The sequence below is a fragment of the Chinchilla lanigera genome, unplaced genomic scaffold, assembly GCF_000276665.1.
Source record: "Chinchilla lanigera isolate Chin_1 unplaced genomic scaffold, ChiLan1.0 scaffold00063, whole genome shotgun sequence".
Taxonomy (NCBI): Eukaryota; Metazoa; Chordata; class Mammalia; order Rodentia; family Chinchillidae; genus Chinchilla; species Chinchilla lanigera.
The window spans coordinates 6,628,840-6,646,077 of NW_004955464.1; the positions used below are offsets into that span (position 1 = coordinate 6,628,840).

The 17,238-nt window shown below is 38.0% G+C and overlaps 1 protein-coding gene across 6 annotated transcripts in view; it reads left to right on the plus strand.

The window, feature by feature from the left end:
* Zcchc11 (zinc finger, CCHC domain containing 11) overlaps positions 1 to 17,238 on the plus strand; it is a gene marked incomplete at its 5' end in the record, with an annotated part of 124,257 nt that overhangs the window by 18,490 nt on the left and 88,529 nt on the right.

Genomic DNA, 17,238 nt, shown 5'->3' on the forward strand with positions numbered 1-17,238 from the left:
CCCTTCCTCCCTTCCTCCCTTCCTCCCTTCCTCCCTTCCTCCCTTCCTCCCTTCCTCCCTTCCTCCCTTCCTCCCTTCCTTCCTTCCTTCCTTCCTTCCTTCCTTCCTTCCTTCCATGTAGTTCAGGCTGGCCTTGTGCTCACTTTGTAGCCCAGGCTGGTTTTGAACTTGCAACATATCCTCCTGCCTCACCTCCTGAGTGCTGGGCACCATCATGCCTGGCCTAATGTTTCTACTTAACTTACCTGTCTCTAATACTCCCACACCTGGTGTTATTAGGTAGTTTTTTCCATGTGCAAACATCAGAGTATACTTAAACTAAGATATTTGTGATTCTCCTGCCTCAACCTCCTGATGCTGGGCTCCATCATGCCCCGCCTAATGTTTCTACTTTACTTACCTGTCTCTAATATTCCCACACGTGGTGTTATTAGGCAGTTTTTTCATTGTGCAAACATCAGAGTATACTTAAACTAAGATATGTATAATGTCACTAAGTAATTTTTTTTTTTTTTTTTGGTTTGGCCTTGGAAATCTTTATTTTTATTTTTTAAATTTTATTTTAAAGGAAAAACAAATTTCGAAACAAGATGATAGGAAGATAGCAATGATTAATACCTTGAATATTGTTATCTTTAAATTAATTACTCAGAGTATAAGATACCAGCATTTAATTGTTCAGACAATATTAGCACAAACCTTTCTTTTCATTGAACTGAGAGAAATTAGTATAATTATCTTAACTATCTTTTATTTATATATATGTACTTTTTTCTTTTTTCTTTTCCCTTTCTTCTTTTCTCCATTCCCCCAACCCAGTTTCTCTTTCCTTTTGAAGTTGTTTTGCATTATGCAATATCCGTTGTACATTTTGGATGTTATTTATTGTTTCAGCTTCTCCCCCTAGGGAGACAATATGATGTTTATGCATGTGCATCTGGTTTATTTCACTTATGAGTATGGTCTCTAGTTGCATCCATTTACCTGTAAAAGTCACCAGTTTATCCTTCTTTATAGTTGAATAATACTCCATTATATAAAAAGACCACTTTTAAAAAATCTGTTCCTTGGTTGATGGGCATTTAGGTTGTTTCCAAGATCCAGCTATTACAAATTATGCTGCTATAAACATGGGTGCACATATATCACTCTGGTATGATGTTTTTAATTCTGCGAAGATACTCAGAAGGGGAATAGCTTGGTCAAATTGGGGTGGCCTCCAATCCTAGTTTTTTGAGGAGTCTCCACACTGAATTCCACATTGGTTGCACCAGTCTACACTCCCACCAACAGTGGAGAAGGGTTCCTTTTTCCCTACAAGCCCCTCCAGCATTTGGTTGATTTCTTGATACTGACCATTCTTTTCAGGGTGAGATGGAATCTTCATTGTTTTAAATTGCATTTTTTTTTTTTTTTTTTTTTTTTTTTTGTGCCGGGAATTCAACTCAGGATGTTGTGCTTGGCAGGCGGGCACTTGTGCCACTGAGTTATATCCCTGGCCCAATTTGCATTTCTTGAATGACCAGTGCTGTTGAATATTTTTTCATATATTTATTTGCTGTTTGTATTTCTTCATCTGAGAAGTGTGTATTCATCTCAATGCCCATTTTTGGATTGGATCTTTAAATTTGGGAGGTCTGATTTTTTTGAGTTCTTTATGTGTTCTTGATAGTAATCCTTTGTCTCAGGAGCAGCTGGAAGACATTTTCTCCCACATTGTGGGTTGTCTCTTCACTGTGTTGGTGGTTTCTCTTGCTGTACAAAAACTTTTTATTTTTTTAAATTAAAAAAAAAATTTTTTTTTTGTCTTTTCTTCCGGTATCAGGAATCGAACTCACGACCTTACGCTTGCCAGGCAGGCACTTTGCTGCTGAGCTAAATCCCCAGCCCCTCAAAAACTTTTTAATAACGTGAGATCCCAGTTGTTGATTCTTTGTGATAGTTCCTGTGTGATTAGGATTTTATTCATAAAGTCTTTGTCTACACCACTGTCTTCAAGAGTTTTACCTATTCTGTCTTCCAGCAGATTTAATGTTTCTGTTTTAGTATTTAGAGCTTTGATCCATTTTGAATTTAGTGTACTGCATGGTGAAAAATAAGGGTCAAATTTTAATCTTCAGCATGTGCAGAGCCAGTTTTTCCAGCACCATTTATTAAAGAGGCTGTCTTTCTTCTAGTGAATGTGTTTTGCACCTTTTTCAAAGATGAGGGGGCTGAGTATGCCTGGAATTGTTTCTGCATCTTCTAGTCTGTTCCATTGATCATTGGGTCCGTTTTTTTTTGCCAGTACCGTGCTGTTTTTATAACTGTAGCTTCATGATATAATTTCAAGTGAGGGATTGTGATGGCCTCCTGCTTTGCCTTTGTTGCTCAGAATTGCCTTGCTACTCTAGGTCTCTTCTGGTTCCAAGTAAATTTTAGGATTCTTTTCTCTAGTTCTGTAAGATGTGCTATTGGAATTTTGATTGGAATTGCATTAAATCTGTGTAACAGTTTTGGAAGTATGGCCATTTTCACTATATTCGTTCTTCCTACCCAAGAGCAAGGATATCTTTCCATTTTGTGATATCCTCTTCAATCTCCTTTTTCAGAGTAGTGTAGTTTCCTTTTTTTTTTTTTTTTTAAATGCAACAATGTCTCACTATGCAGTTCAGGCTGGCCTTGAGCTCACTTTATAGCTCAGTCTGGTCTGGAACTCAGAGCGATCCTCCTGCCTGTGCCACCATGCATCTGACAAGTAGGACAAGGTAGAGGTCTTTTACATCCTTTGTTAGATTGACTCCTAGGTATTTCATCTTTTTGGATGCTATTGTAAAAGGTGTTGTTTCCCTAATTTCTTTCTCAGTGAGTTTGTTTTTTGTGTATAGAAACACTATTGATTTTTGATGTTGACTTTGTATCCAGCTGCACTACTGAATTTGTTTATAAAATCTAGAAGTTTTTTGGTGGAGTTTTTGGGGTCTTCTACGTCTATCATGTCTATCATGTCATCTGCAAATAATGGTAATTTAACTTCTTCCTTTCCTATCACTATTCCTTTTATTTCTTTCTCTTGTCTAATTGCTCTGGCTAAAGTTTCCAGGACTGTGTTGAATAAGACTGGAGACAATATGCATCCTTGTCTTGTTCTTGATTTTAGAATGAAAACTTTCAGTTTTTGTCCATTTAGTATGATGTTGGCTTTTGGTTTGTCATAGATGAGCATCTTTTCCAATTTTCTATAGGGTTTTTATCATGAGTGGGTGCTGAACTTTGTGAAAAGCTTCTTTTTTTTTTTTTTTTGTCTTTTTGAGAGTCTCACTATGTAGTTCAGGCTGGCTTTGAACTCTCAGCAGCCCTACTGCCTCAGCCTCCTAAGTGCTGGAATACAGGTGTGTACCACCATGCCTGGCTGAAAAGCTTTTTCTGCATCTATTCAGATGATCATGTGATTTTTGTCCTTGTTTTGTTTTTTGTTTTGTTTTTTTTTCTGGTACTGGGAATCGAACTCAAGACCTTGCGCTTGCCAGGCAGGCGCTGTGCCACTGAGCTAAATCCCCCATCTGATTTTTGTCCTTGGCTCTGTTAATAAGTCCTGTAATTTTATGAGACTATTGGTATACATGTGGTTTGTCATTGACTGAAATACTATTTGGCACATACTTGTATACTTTAACATATTTTGCCAGGCGTTGTGGCGCACATATGTAATCCCAGCACTCGGGAGGCTGAAGCAGGAGGATTGTCTTGAGTTGAGATCATCCTGGGCTACAAAGTGAGCTCAAGGCCAGCCTGAACTGCATAGCAAGACCCTGTCTCAAAAGGACAAAAAAAAATGTACTTAATATATTTTGTGCCCATTAATGTAGCAAATAACTTTTTTGTATTTGTCTTTTAAATTATATAAAATCAGGAAACCCAGGAGTTACAAACCAAAAAATATAGGGCCAAGGATATAGCTTAGTGGCACAAGTGCCTGCCTGGCAGATGCGAGGTCCTTAGTTTGATTTCCGGTACCAAAAAACAAAACAGCGACAAAAAAAGACATAGAACAGAAGTATTTCAAAGCTGGGCATGTTGGCGCAGACCTGTAATCCCAGCACTCAGGAGGCTGAGGAAGAAGAATTGGTGCGAGTTTGAGACCAGCCTGGGCTACTAAGTGAGTTCAAGGTCTTCCTGAACTGCATAGCAAGACCCTGTCTCAAAAAGATAAAAACAAATAAATAAAAATATAATACTGACTTCATTTTTACTTAAGTGTTTTACTCCATCTATCTACCTGTCTATTTATAGTTACTTTCTATTACCTTTTCATTTCAATCTTGAGAATTCATTTTGGGAGCCAGGGACAGTGGCATGTGCCTATAGTTTCAGCTTTTTGGGAAGCTGACCTCGTAGGAGGACCACTTGTGTCCAGTAATTGAGGCTGACCTGGGCAACATAGCAAGACCTCATTTCTAACAAACACGAAACTTCATTTTGGTGTTTTGTATACTGTAGGTATACTGGTAATGAACTTTGTTGTCTTTATCTGTAAGTATAATTCTCATTTTTTCTTTAAAAGGTTAATTAATTAATTAATTTTGAGATAGGGTTTTGCTGTACAGTCCAGGCTGGCTTTGAACTTCTTTTTTTTTTTATTTTTATTTTAAAGAATAAAAGAAGGATAACATAATAATAGGGGGGACTTAGCAAATTACAGACAAAATGGTAGGAAATTATCAATGGTTATCATTTTACATATTATTATCTACAAAATAGTTTCTCAGGAAAACAAATAGACAAATAATAGTGAGTTAGAGACAAAAGAGGTAGGAGATTATCAAGAGTTGTTGTGCTATACTTTGGTATCTTCAAAGTGGCTTCTAAAGAAAATAAATAGAGCTATACATGAGTGACCTATTGAAAAATCATTAACTATTCTCAATGGTTGTTGTAGGAAACACATAATAATAAACATACATCCATTTATGAAATAGGATAGGAACATTACAAACTTTACACAGTTATGGATAGATTAGTGGGAAAATATCAATGGCTGCTGTAATACGTGGTGGTATCTTCATGAACTTCTTTATGTAATCCAGGTTGGCCTTAAATTTATAATCCTTTTTCAGCCTCCTGAGTGCTGGAATTTTTTACACCACCACGCCTAGCTTCTCTTTTCATTCTTTTTTTAAAAATTAGTACATGTTTGCAATATATAATGATTACTCACTGTGGGGAGTTGATACATTTACATAAAACATCTTACTTATTTTTATTTCCCTTTGCTCTCTTCCTTTCTCTTCCCTGTCTTTCATTCTTGGAAGGATAGATTAATTGGCGAGGGAATCCTTTCGTGACATTTTATTTTTCCTTTCAGAATTTTCATCTTGTTGAGTTTCTGGCCACCATGGTTTCTTTTTTTTTTTTTTTTTTTCTTTTTTTTTGTGTGTCTTTTTGAGACAGGGTCTTGCTATGCAGTTCAGGCTGGCCTTGAGCTCGCTTTGTAACCCAGACTAGCCTTGAACTCAAAACGATCCTCTTGCCTCAGTTTCCTGAGTGCTGGGATTACATATGTGTGCTATCATGCCGAGCTTTCCATGGTTTTTTATGAGAAACCAGCTTGTAATCTTTGTGTTTGATATGTGAAAATGTCTTGGTTCCTTATATATTCTGTGTTTGGGTGTTGACAGTTTGAGTGTAACATATATCAGTGTTAATCTCTTTTTTCTTCCCGTTTTATGTGTGGTGCTAGGAATTAAACTCAGTGTGGATTTCTTTTGGATATATTCTGGAGTACATTGAGTTTGTATTTGAATAGTTGATTTGAGATGTTTTGGCCATTGTTCTTTCAAATATTTTTCTTCACCCGTCTCTCTTTTCTTTCTGTGACTTCTATTATGCATAGTTTGGTATGCTTTGGAGGAAGAAAATACATAAGGAGGGTACACAGGAAACAAAGTGTAGCCAAAAGTTTCAGAAAAAAGCCAGGTGTGGTGGTGCACCCCTATCATCCCAGCACTTGGGAGGCGGAGGCAGGGGGATCATTGTGAGTTCAAGGCTAGTTTGGACTACAAAGTGAACTCAAGGTCAGCCTGAACGGCATAGCAAGACTCTGTCTCAAAAAAAAAAAAAAAAATTCAGAAAAACGGTTAGTATTTTTGTGAGAAATTATAACCGTGAATCAAGATCAGTGTTATAAGAAGGATAAAGAATGAGAGAATTGTCATAAATAAAAGTATGATAGAAGAATTGGAAAATAAAGTTTAGGAAACCACCAAAAAGGAGGGAAAAAAAAGAATTGGGAAAATGGAGAGAAATGGTAAGAAAATTGGAAGATTAACTTGGGAGGACCAAACTCCAATTAATAGATGTATAAAGAGAACTGAGGTGAAAAGGAGGGTACCGTAGAAACAAGTACAGAATAAGTTTTCCAGAAGTAGAACATACCAGTTAGAAATTAAAAGAACCAGCTGAAGTCGGGCGTGGTGACGCATGCCTATAATCCCAGCACTCGGGAGGCTGGAGGATCGTTGCAAGTTCGAGACCAGCCTGGGCTACCAAGAACTAGCTGAATACTCAGCAAAATGAAGAAGTATCTATACAAAGCTTACCAGAATACTGATATCAGTATCTGAATACAATATCCAGAATACTGTGACAAAGAGATTATTCTAAAGATCAACCTACAGGAAAAAAAATGGTTAATTAAAAAAGGTAGAAAGTAAGAACGGTGTAACTTTCTCAGTAATAACCATAGAAATTAGAAATTATTGGGGCTAGGGATTTAGCTCAGCGGCACAGTGCCTGCCTGGCAAGTGCAAGGTTGTGAGTTCGATTCCCAGTACCGGGGGAGAAGAAAAAAAAGAAATTAGAAATTATTGAAAAGGAATACATACAAAATTCTGAGCAAATGATTTTGAGAATTTTATACCTAAATAAAAAATATGAGGTAGAAGAAAGGCATTTAGATATCTAAAATCTTAGGAAATTTACCCACCTCAGTATTAGAGTTTATAGAAATCCACTAGATGGAGGAGTTGGGGATTTAGCTCCGTGGCACAGTGCCTGCCTGGCAAGCGCGAGGTTGTGAGTTCAATTCCAGGTACTGGGAAAAAAAACAAAACAAACAAAAGAAATCCCCTAGATGGGATTGTTTCTCTTTATTTTTTTAATTAAATATATTAGGAATTTCACATGTGATTTCTTTGATACTCATCAGGGTCACTTTAATGAGGTTTTTTGTCTTCAAGATAGCCCTTTTTAAAGAACTGATGCTTAATCCAGTTGTTCCATCTGCCCACAATTCTTCTGTCTCTACTTGAGTTATGGACAATGACAACTTCAAAATTTGTGTGATCTTATATCCAGTTTCTTCCAGCAACTTACATTTTGGGAGTATTTATGGTATACGATAGATGGATCTGCCTTGCTCTGACATCTTCTTGTTTCTCTTCTTGAATTATAAACAAGTTGAGTGAGGCAAAGGAAATATACAGAGGCCAGAACATCCTTTTTTTTTGTTTTTTTTTTAAATTTATTTTATTTTATTATTATTTTAAAGAGTAAAAGAAGGAAAACATAGTAATAGGGGGGCTTACCGAATTACAGACAGAGTGGTAGGAAATTATCAGTGGTTGTTGTTTTTACATGTTGTTATCTGCAAGATAGTTTCTCAGGAAAAATAGACAAATAATAGTGAGTTACAGACAAAAGTGGTAGGAGATTATCAATGGTTGTTGGTATCTTCAAAGTGGTTTCTAAAGAAGATAAATAGACCTATACATGAGTGACCAATTGAATAATCATTAACTATTCTCAATGGTTGTTGTAGGAAACATATAGTAATAAACATACATCCATTTATGAAATAGCATAGTATCAATACAAACATTACAGAGTTAAGGACAGATTAGTAGGAAAATATTGATGGCTGCTATAATACATGGTGGTATCTTTAAAGTGGTTTCTCAGGAAGACAGAGATATGCAAGAAAGATCCAACAAGTAGTTACAGCCTAAGGGTTGTGAAAAATAGCATATTACCTCCTCACCAGTGACTCCTTTCACTGAGGTGTGACGGCTGGAAGGAAGAGCAGGATTGGAAAGAAGGACTGAGAGACTTGTACCTATGTCTAGCAACAGGCTGTTTTCTTTTTCCTCTGTAGTCATGATTACCCGGGGCTCCTCCTTGGATATAACAGTCTGGCCAGAGGGAGAAAGGCAGAGTATGCCCCAGGCCCCTTCATTCCTGTTGGACTAACTGGTAGGATGGGTCTGAGCTCTGGGGCCTCCGCTTCAGAGGGCAGACTGATCTCCAGTGGTCACCTTTGCAACAGTGCATGGCCCAGGGGGCTTCTTAGGGCAGTTCCTCTTGAAGTGGCCTGGCTTTTAACAGTAGTAACAGATGAATGTAGTCAATGAGTTCTTCTTGGGGCCCTGAGAATCAGACTTAGAATCTATTTCTCTTAGTGCTGCAGCAAAAGCAGCTGCTTTTTCTTGGTCTCTTTGATTTCTCTCCTTGGCTGCCTCCTTGTCATGGCTATAGAATACTGAGGAGGCAATTCTTACTAACATCTCATGTGAGCCATCTGGGGCGAAAGCCATTTTTTTGTAGCTTTTTCTCTCCAGCCTCCCAGCACACTGGGACTCTGCAACCACTTAGTGTCCTCTCCCCCACTGTCAGCACAGACAACAGGCATCTTGGTGCAGACCTCTCTGGAGTTCCACGTGCTCCTCCACCACAGCCTGTACTGTCAGGGGAGGAATGGCTTCCAGGGGTTCTCCCCAGGTATTGCACAAGGTCCTCCTAGTTTCTAGCTTCCGAACAGCTCTCGTGACCCTGGTCAGCTAGACCTCTGAGTCTTCGGGCGTAGTCTGTATTCTTATGTTCTCCGAGTCCTTGTTCAGCAGCTGCTCCTCCACTGACCTTTCTGATTCTCAGGGGCAAGAGCGACCCGTTGTGTGGCATGTATTCCCAGGGGTTTCTTCATGTCAGGATGACTCATGCACATCCCCAGGCGGGCCTCCGCAGCTGGCGTGAGGCGGGCCTATTGTGTCATTGCTTCTCTGTGCCATGATAGTTCTTGACCATGAGGTGGTGGCTTGTTTGAGGACCAGTGTGCGCCAGCGCCACCGTGCAGCTTCCTGGGCATCGGCTGCCTACCTCCTGGGCGCCTGCGTGGCTAGGGGCCAGCCCAAAGGCCGGTGCTCCCCACTGCATGGCTTCCTGGGTGCAGGCTCATAATTTTTTTATTAATAAATCACAGTTTGAAAAATGGAGCTTACATGTGGTTTACTAATGAATGTCAGAATTAGGCAGATTTACCTTGTAGGCATAGGCAGAACTGGACAACCACAGGCCATGTGTGAGATTTACTTCTATGAAGGTTAGGGTTTGAAGGAGGAAAATGGAATTTTCTTCTCTTTGGGTAATAGAAACCACAGTGGAAAAAGGAGGCGTGATTAGAATTTGCCCAGATCATATTCTCATGCTTACTAATGTACGTATTACTCCATCTCCTTATGAAAGGAATGAATGAGGAGAGTAAAAAGAGATCAGGAATTTTATGATAATGCATGTCCCGTTACATAGAAATACCAAAAGTGGAATGGGATTATTTTCTTCAATATCTTCCATGTTTCCTTTCTTGGAAAGCTATTGGAAGAGGTGTTCTATCAAAAATGAGAAGTAAACTATGAAAGTGAACAGACTGATTAACATGAGAGAGCAGAAAGGAATTGGTAGGATGACAGTAAAAGAAATTCTTATGTGACAGCTGTGGTAGAAGTTTATTAATTCCAGAAAACACTTAATAAAAGATACATAGAAGGAGAGAACAACAGTGATAGAGACAGATGACTTAATGCTTTGAACATACTGAGAGAATATTTATAGTTCTGTTGAAGAATTATTGATATGTAAAAAAGCTTAAAAATGAGGCAGGAATATTAGGTAAAAACAAAGAGTATACCAAAAAGTTTGAAAAAAAAATTTTTTAGTCAGAAGGCTAGATGTAATAATGTGGCTCAACAAAATTTTATTCCTTTCTCATGTAATACTTCCTGAATAAGGGACCTCGAAGAGTGGCTTTTTCCATGTGGTCATTTAGTGGCAAAAATATGACCAAAGGCTATGAGTGTGTTGAGCTTGTTAGAAGTGCAGAATGTGAAACCCCACCCTAACCTACCAAATGAGAATGTACATTTAGGAATTAGTTCTTATGCACAGAAGTTTGAAACTCATTGGTCTGAATTAGAACATAATTGTTAGTTGAATGATTGAAGCTGGATGGTTGAGAATTTTATCCAGTTATGCAGGTAGTATAATATTTGAGTCAGTTCTGGATAATAATTATTAAGATCATCTTAGGAGGTCCAGGAAATGGTTTAGTGACATAGTGCCTGCCTGGCAAGTGTGAGGTCTTGAGTTCAATTTTTGGTACCAAAAAAAAAAGATCATCCTAGGAGGGTGGAAGTAACGTAGTGCTTAGTCTGTTTCCTGTTCATATAACAAAATAATGTAGGGTGAGTACTTTATAAAGAAAAAAAGGTTTATTGAGCTTAGAGTTCTAGAGATTTAAGAGTGTGGTGCTAACATCTGCTTGGCTTAGGTGAGTGCCTTCTGGCTATGTGACCGTGTGGCAGATGGCCTCATGGTGAGAACACGTGAGAGTAAGAGATCACATGTATGACAGGGAACCAGAAATACTCAGCGGGTGGGCTTGCTCTCTATATAGCAGTTTTCTGTCATGGGAACTAATCTGGTTTTCTTCACAAGAGCTACATTCATTCTGAGTGTGGTACCCTCAGTGACCTAATTATCTCCCACTAGGGCCTATCTTTAAAACATTCCACTACCTTTCGACCTTGCCACACTGGGAACCAAGCTTCCAGCATTTTGGGAGACACACTTAAACTATATCCAAACCTTAATTGGTAGGAAAGCTTGTATACAGTTTTGTCTTGTTTCCAGGAGGACTGTTTGAGATAGCCAAATTCATCTTCAGTAGGAGAAAGTCAATAGGTAGTATCCAACACCAGAAGGAAGTAAGAAGTACTATCTTAAACATGTTATTTTGAAATATGGAGGTAAATCCTGGAAGCAACAGTCAAAAGAGTTAAGGAGTTGGTTCTAAGGGAGGAAATCTAGAGTTGGGAGGAGACTATAGACTTCTTTTGAATGGTGTCAGTGTGTTTTTAAAAAGCAGATTTAAAAAAGACTTCTCTATAGTCTGAATAGAAAGTAAACACATAAATAGTTTTAAGTGTTAAGTGATAGAAGAAAGGAAAGAAGAAAGTTTATAAGAGGCAGCATACTTAACTCACCCTGGATGGGAAAGTGGAGGGCTAGGTTAAAGAACACATTAAAGAAAGACATGTTTTAGTTGTTGTAGATAGTATAAAACATGATGTAGTTAAACATCTTTTGGATTTTTTGTATTAGTTTTGAAGTATGAACAGTTAATAATTCAAACTAATTTTTATTAACCCATTTATCAAATTTATTGAGTGCCTAAAGAACATGCTTTTATTTATGGAGTCTAAGAAGTTCCTGGCAATTTTCTATAATTTGTAAAATTTTTAGAACCTGTAAAACATTAGCATCACTCTGTTTTAAGATTTGCATAGAATTATAATTTCTTCTTTTTTTTTTTTGTCTTTTTGAGACAGGGTCTCGCTGTGCAGTTCAGGCTGGCTTTGAACTCAGTTTGTAGCCCGGACTGGTCTCAAACTCCTAGTGATCTTCCTGCCTCAGCCTCTGGAGTGCAGGGATTACAGGCATGCGCCACTCCACCTGGCCATAATTTTTTTTTTGAATTGGAGTGAATGTAAAGCTAGCTGGTTCAGCCACTCATGTTACAGTTTACAAATGACTCAAGATTCATTGTTTTTTTTTGTTCAAGGTCACTCAGAGGCTTCAGACCCTCAGTGATTGGAGACCTTAGCTGAAAATTTTTTTTTATGTAATTTTTTTAAAAAAAGCAGTAGAAGGTTCTCATATGGTTTTCTGTAATTATGCCTTAAAATAACTTCCCTTTCTCCCATGGGAAGTTTAGTAGAGTGGTAATGTTACTCAAAATTTGTTATTCCTTTTCCTTCATAAGGGAGAGACCTCGAAAGAGATCTTTTCCCAGTTTGGTGTATTGAAACTAGAAAGCAAAACTGAACTTGGATGCCAACAGCATAAGTTTATTCAATAGCCAAAGAATGCAGAAGTAGCAGTCTAGGTTGGAAATCAGCTCAGCCCGTTGACGGTGGGGAAATCATGGAGGGGAGGGGGAAAAAAAGAGGGATATTAGTATATTTTCCTGGAATAGGTAGCTATTTCCCTGGAATTCAGGTACTATCACTTTTCACTCTTTTTATGGTCTGGTTTTCCTGCCTTAGTGGTTGGTAGGTGTGCCATTTATGAAAATTAGATTCTGATGAAGTTAGAAGTTGTAAATGGTGACTCTGGAGTCCTTTTAGATCCAGCTGGTTTGGCTAGGCCACCCGAAGAGGAGCTTCTAGAATTTAGGCTTCCTGTCCTCAAAGATAAACAGATTAAGGTGGAGTAGCTTTTGAGCTAGGTCAGTAGGCAGTACACTGGGCAACATTGACTACATTAACTGTGATTAGCTTTCCAGTAATTGTGCAACATTCACTTTAGGTAAAAGTTTTAATCTAGTGTATCCAAACAATTCTTTTAAGACTCAAGCCCCAGAATCTGTAGGCCAGTTGGCTAATTAAACAGTGATAAGTTATAGAAAGGCATCACACTTCTCTTGAAATAATTCCAGTTTTTGCTAACAGGGCAGTAGAAAAAGAGGAATGTGAAGAACCTCAGTACATAGTCTTTTTTTTTTTTTGAGACAGGGTTTCACTATGTAGTTCAAGCTGACCTTGAATGCCCATCAATCCTGCCTCTGCCTTTCAAGTACTGGGATTACAGGTGTGCGCCACCACATCCAGCTGGAATACATAGTCTTTTAATTATGATTTTGAATGTCTGGTAAATAACTGCATTGTATGGATGTAGGCAGGACTAAAGATGATTAAAACTAGAAGTGAGGGCTGGGGATTTAGCTCAGTGGCACGGTGCCTGCCTGGCAAGCACAAGGTCATGAGTTCGATTCCCGGTACCAGAAAAAAAACAAAAAAAGAAAAAGAAAAGAAAAAACTAGAAATGGACTGATGTGTCTTAATGATTTATTTTAAAATGAAATATATTCTAAAGCTATTTTTTATTCTTCTAAATTAAACTACAAAAGAAAGTCATTAAAGCTGGGTGTGGTAAGGTCAGCACTGTGGGAAGCTGAAGCAGGAAGATCAAAAGTTTTGAGTCCAGCAATTTAGGCAGACGGTGTCTCAAAACAAAAATAAAAAAGAGCTAGAATATAACTCAATGTTAGGGACCTTGGTTCATTAACCAGTATGGAGGTGGGAGGGAAGTCTTGGCATTTTCTTGATAATTAATAAAGGTACATATAATTCGGCTAATGTTAGAATCTCATTTAAGATCCATTTACCACATTCTAAAAATGTAAAGAATTACAAACTAGGTCTGACATATTTTGGGTTGAACCAGTTTTGATAACAGTGTATACTGGGAAAGCACTGAACCTTGATTTCTCTTCTCCAAAAAAATTTCATTTCAGCTGGGTGTACTGGTGCATACCTGTAATGCCAGCACTGGAGAGGCTGAGGCAGGAGGATCAGCACAACTTCAAGGCCATAGTGAGTTCTCAGCCAGCCTGAACTACATAGTGAGACCCTGTCTCAAAACAAACACATTATGCCTGGCAAAATAAATACCCCATATTCTTCCTCTACTTTTTTTTTTTTTTTTGCCTTTTTGAGACAGGGTTTCACTGTGCAGTTCAAGCTTGGTTTTTTGGGGGGGCGGGTATGGGAATCAAACTCAGGACCTCATGTTTGCCAGGCAGGCACTGTGCCACTGTACTGTGTCTCTAGCCACCCTTGAACTCACTGTGTAGTCCAGGTTAGCCTTGAACTCACTGCAATCCTTCTGCCTCAGCCTCCTGAATGCTTGGATTACAGGTGTATGGCACCACACCTGGCTGAGCCCCTTTTTATTTTTCACTTTTAAAATTTTATTTTTATCTATCAGTGGCACTGCTGATTGAACCCAGGGCCTTTGCACTGAGTTACATCCCCATCCTTTCTTATTTTTTATTTTGAAACAGGGTTTCTATCTGGGTATGGTGGCACATGCTTGTAATTCCAGCACTTGGGAGGCTGAAGCAGGAATATCATTGTGAGTTTGAGGCGAGCCTGGGCTGCAAAGTGAGCTCAAGAACAGCCTGAACTGCATAGGAAGACCCTGTCTCAAAAAGGCCAAAAAGAAAGAAAGAAAGAAAGAAAGAAACAGGGTCTCACTAAGTCATTAAGTTGCCCAGGCTAAGCTCAAACTTGCAGTCTTCCTGCATCAGACACCCAGAGTAGTACTGGAATTACATGCATGTGCTACTGTGCTTGGTAAGCATTTTATATTTAAAGGCACCTGCATTCGTTTCTACAAGAATTTAGGAATAGGGCCAGGGATATAGCTCAGTAGCATAAATGCCTGCCTGGCAAGTGCAAGGTTCTGAGTTCGATTGCTGGTCCCCACCCAAAAAAGAATCTAGGAATAGTCATTCATTTTGACAGTTCTTTGATGATAATGTAAGATAACTTAACAACCATAAAAACAAAATGTTATTTTAAATTAATTAAAATATAATTATTAAATACATATTAATTAACCATTATTAACATTAATTATCAACAGTTAATGCATTATTAAACAAACTCCGTTTTTCAAAAACTAGGAGCAAAAGTATATTTTTACAGGTGTAAATTGCTATAGCTTTTATTAGAAAATATTGGTAAAAAAATTGTTGGTGAAATCCAGTATGGTTTGACTTACATTTTAATTATCATAATTTCTTAAAACATTGTATAATAATGTAGGAAAAAAGCCCTTTTTTTTAGGTTTGGGTTTGTTTTTTTTTTTGGTACCGGGAATCAAACTCAGGAACTCACACTTGCCAGGCAGGTGCTTTAGTTTTACTTTTAAAAAAGTTTTAGTTTTTTGTTTGTTTGTTTTTTTTAGGTTTTTTGAGACAGGGTCTCTCTGTGTATTGTAGGCTGGCCTTGAACTCACCACAGTCCTCCTGCATCAGTCTGCTGAGTGCTTGGGTTACAGGTGTGTGCTACCACACCTGATAAAGAGCCCATTTTTAAACTTAATTTTATTTTTAAAAGCCTATTAAAAAATACGAGATAATAGTAAAATCTGACTAAGATCAAAGGCAGACAGTACAGTATAGAGAACTCTACCACAAAGAGGTGCAAGTTAAGATGTATGGGCAAACATATCTAAGTTTCTTTTTTTCTAGAAATACAGTTTTGCATACACACAAATAGTTGGGAATAAATGATATGTTCTAAACCTTTTAGGTAATACTTTGTTTATCAGTGCATGTTTGTGATAGTTTATCTTGTCAGTTTGATTGTTTCCTTGGAGAGGTGGTTGGATTGTGAGGGCACTAACTTCATCAAAGTATTAATCCATTGATGAGCTCATAGTTAAATGTGCTATTAGGAGGTGGGCCCTGGTTGGGGGGAATGGATCTCAGGGCCCAGACCTTGGGGACTATATCTGTCCCTGGCCTTTTTTCTGTTGTTCTTACTGTCTCTGGTTCCTGGCTGCCATAAGGTGGATAGTTTTCCTTGCCCAAGGCTTCTGTCATTATGTTTCTGCCTTGCCACAGCCCTAAAAGCAGTGGAGCCAATCAACCAGGAATTGAAAGCATGCATCAAGAGAAAACTTTGCTCCTTTAAGGGGCTTATGCAAGGTATTTTGTCGTAGAAATGAAAAGCTGACCAAGTCAATATTTGTGACTTAAGGTATTCACCCAAATTTGTAATTCAGTAAGTTAACCAATGAAATCAATGCTACATTTTAAGTCCATAGTGTTTTATTTTGTTGTTAGGACTGTAATTTTAATTTTATTTATTCTGTTTAAGTAAGGAAAGGTTTATTTAGCTCACAGTTTATGGAGGTTTCAGTCTATACTGGGCTGGCTCCAAGGCAGAGTGGCACATGGCAGAGGGCAGCAGTTCATAGCAGCGGTGGAAAACAGCAAAAGCAACAAGAACAAAAGGGGAGGATCAGCCTGTAATTTTTTATTTTTATACTGATTTGTTTACAGAGTGTAGATCTGAACTAAGCCGTATTAGGACAAGGTGAACAGGAACAGAAAATACTGATCTCTATAAAACATAAAAATTTTCTAATACAGAAATAATTTAACAAGATGCAGTATTTTTACTTTTAGTTTAAGTTGTAAAAGTTTTTTTCTCAACATAATTTCCCCTGTGTATTAAACTGTTTCAATTGTGAGAACAATTGTTTTTAATGCCTCATTAAAAAAGGTTTGGATATTACTTTGTTTTTTAAATTAATTTTATTATACTCTTGATGTATATAATGATCGCATTCATCATAGGGAATTTGTATCTGTACATAATATATCCTGATTGTTATTTTTTTCCTTATTCCCCTCCCCTCCTTTTTTTTTTTTTTAGCTACTGGGAATCAAACTGAGGACTTGGTGCTTGCCAGGCAGGCACTTGTGCTGCTGAGTATATCCCTGGCCCCTCCCCTCCTTTCAGTCCTCCTTTCCCTCCCAATTTATAAAAACTTTGTTTCCATTTTTGCCTTCTTTTTTTTTTTCCTTTTCCTTTTCCTTTTTTTTCTTCTCTTTCCCTTCCCCTTTCCCACTTGAACATTTTCTTTTTTTTTTTTGGTTTTTCTCCGGTACCGGGAACCGAACTCATGACCTTGTGCTTGCCAGGCAGGCACTTTGCTGCTGAGCTAAATCCCCAGCCCCCCACTTGAACATTTTCTTCCTGCTTCCCAATATCTGTCATCCATTTGGGGTAAAACAATGTGATATTTAAACATGTATGTCTGATTTATTTCACTTAAAATTATGTTCTCAAGGTGCATCCATTTACCAAAAAATGTCTCAAATTTATTTGTTATGGCAGTGTAGTACTCCGTTGTATGTAAAAACCACATTTTCTTTGTCCATTCATCCATTAATGGACATGTGGGCTGTTTCAAAGACTTAGTTATTACAAATTGTGGTGCTATAAATAAACATGGGTGTGTATATATTGCTTTTTATTGTTTTTTTTTTTTTTTTTTTTTTTCTCCGGTACCGGGAACTGAACTCACGACCTTGCGCTTGCCAGGCAGGCGCTTTTGCCGCTGAGCTAAATC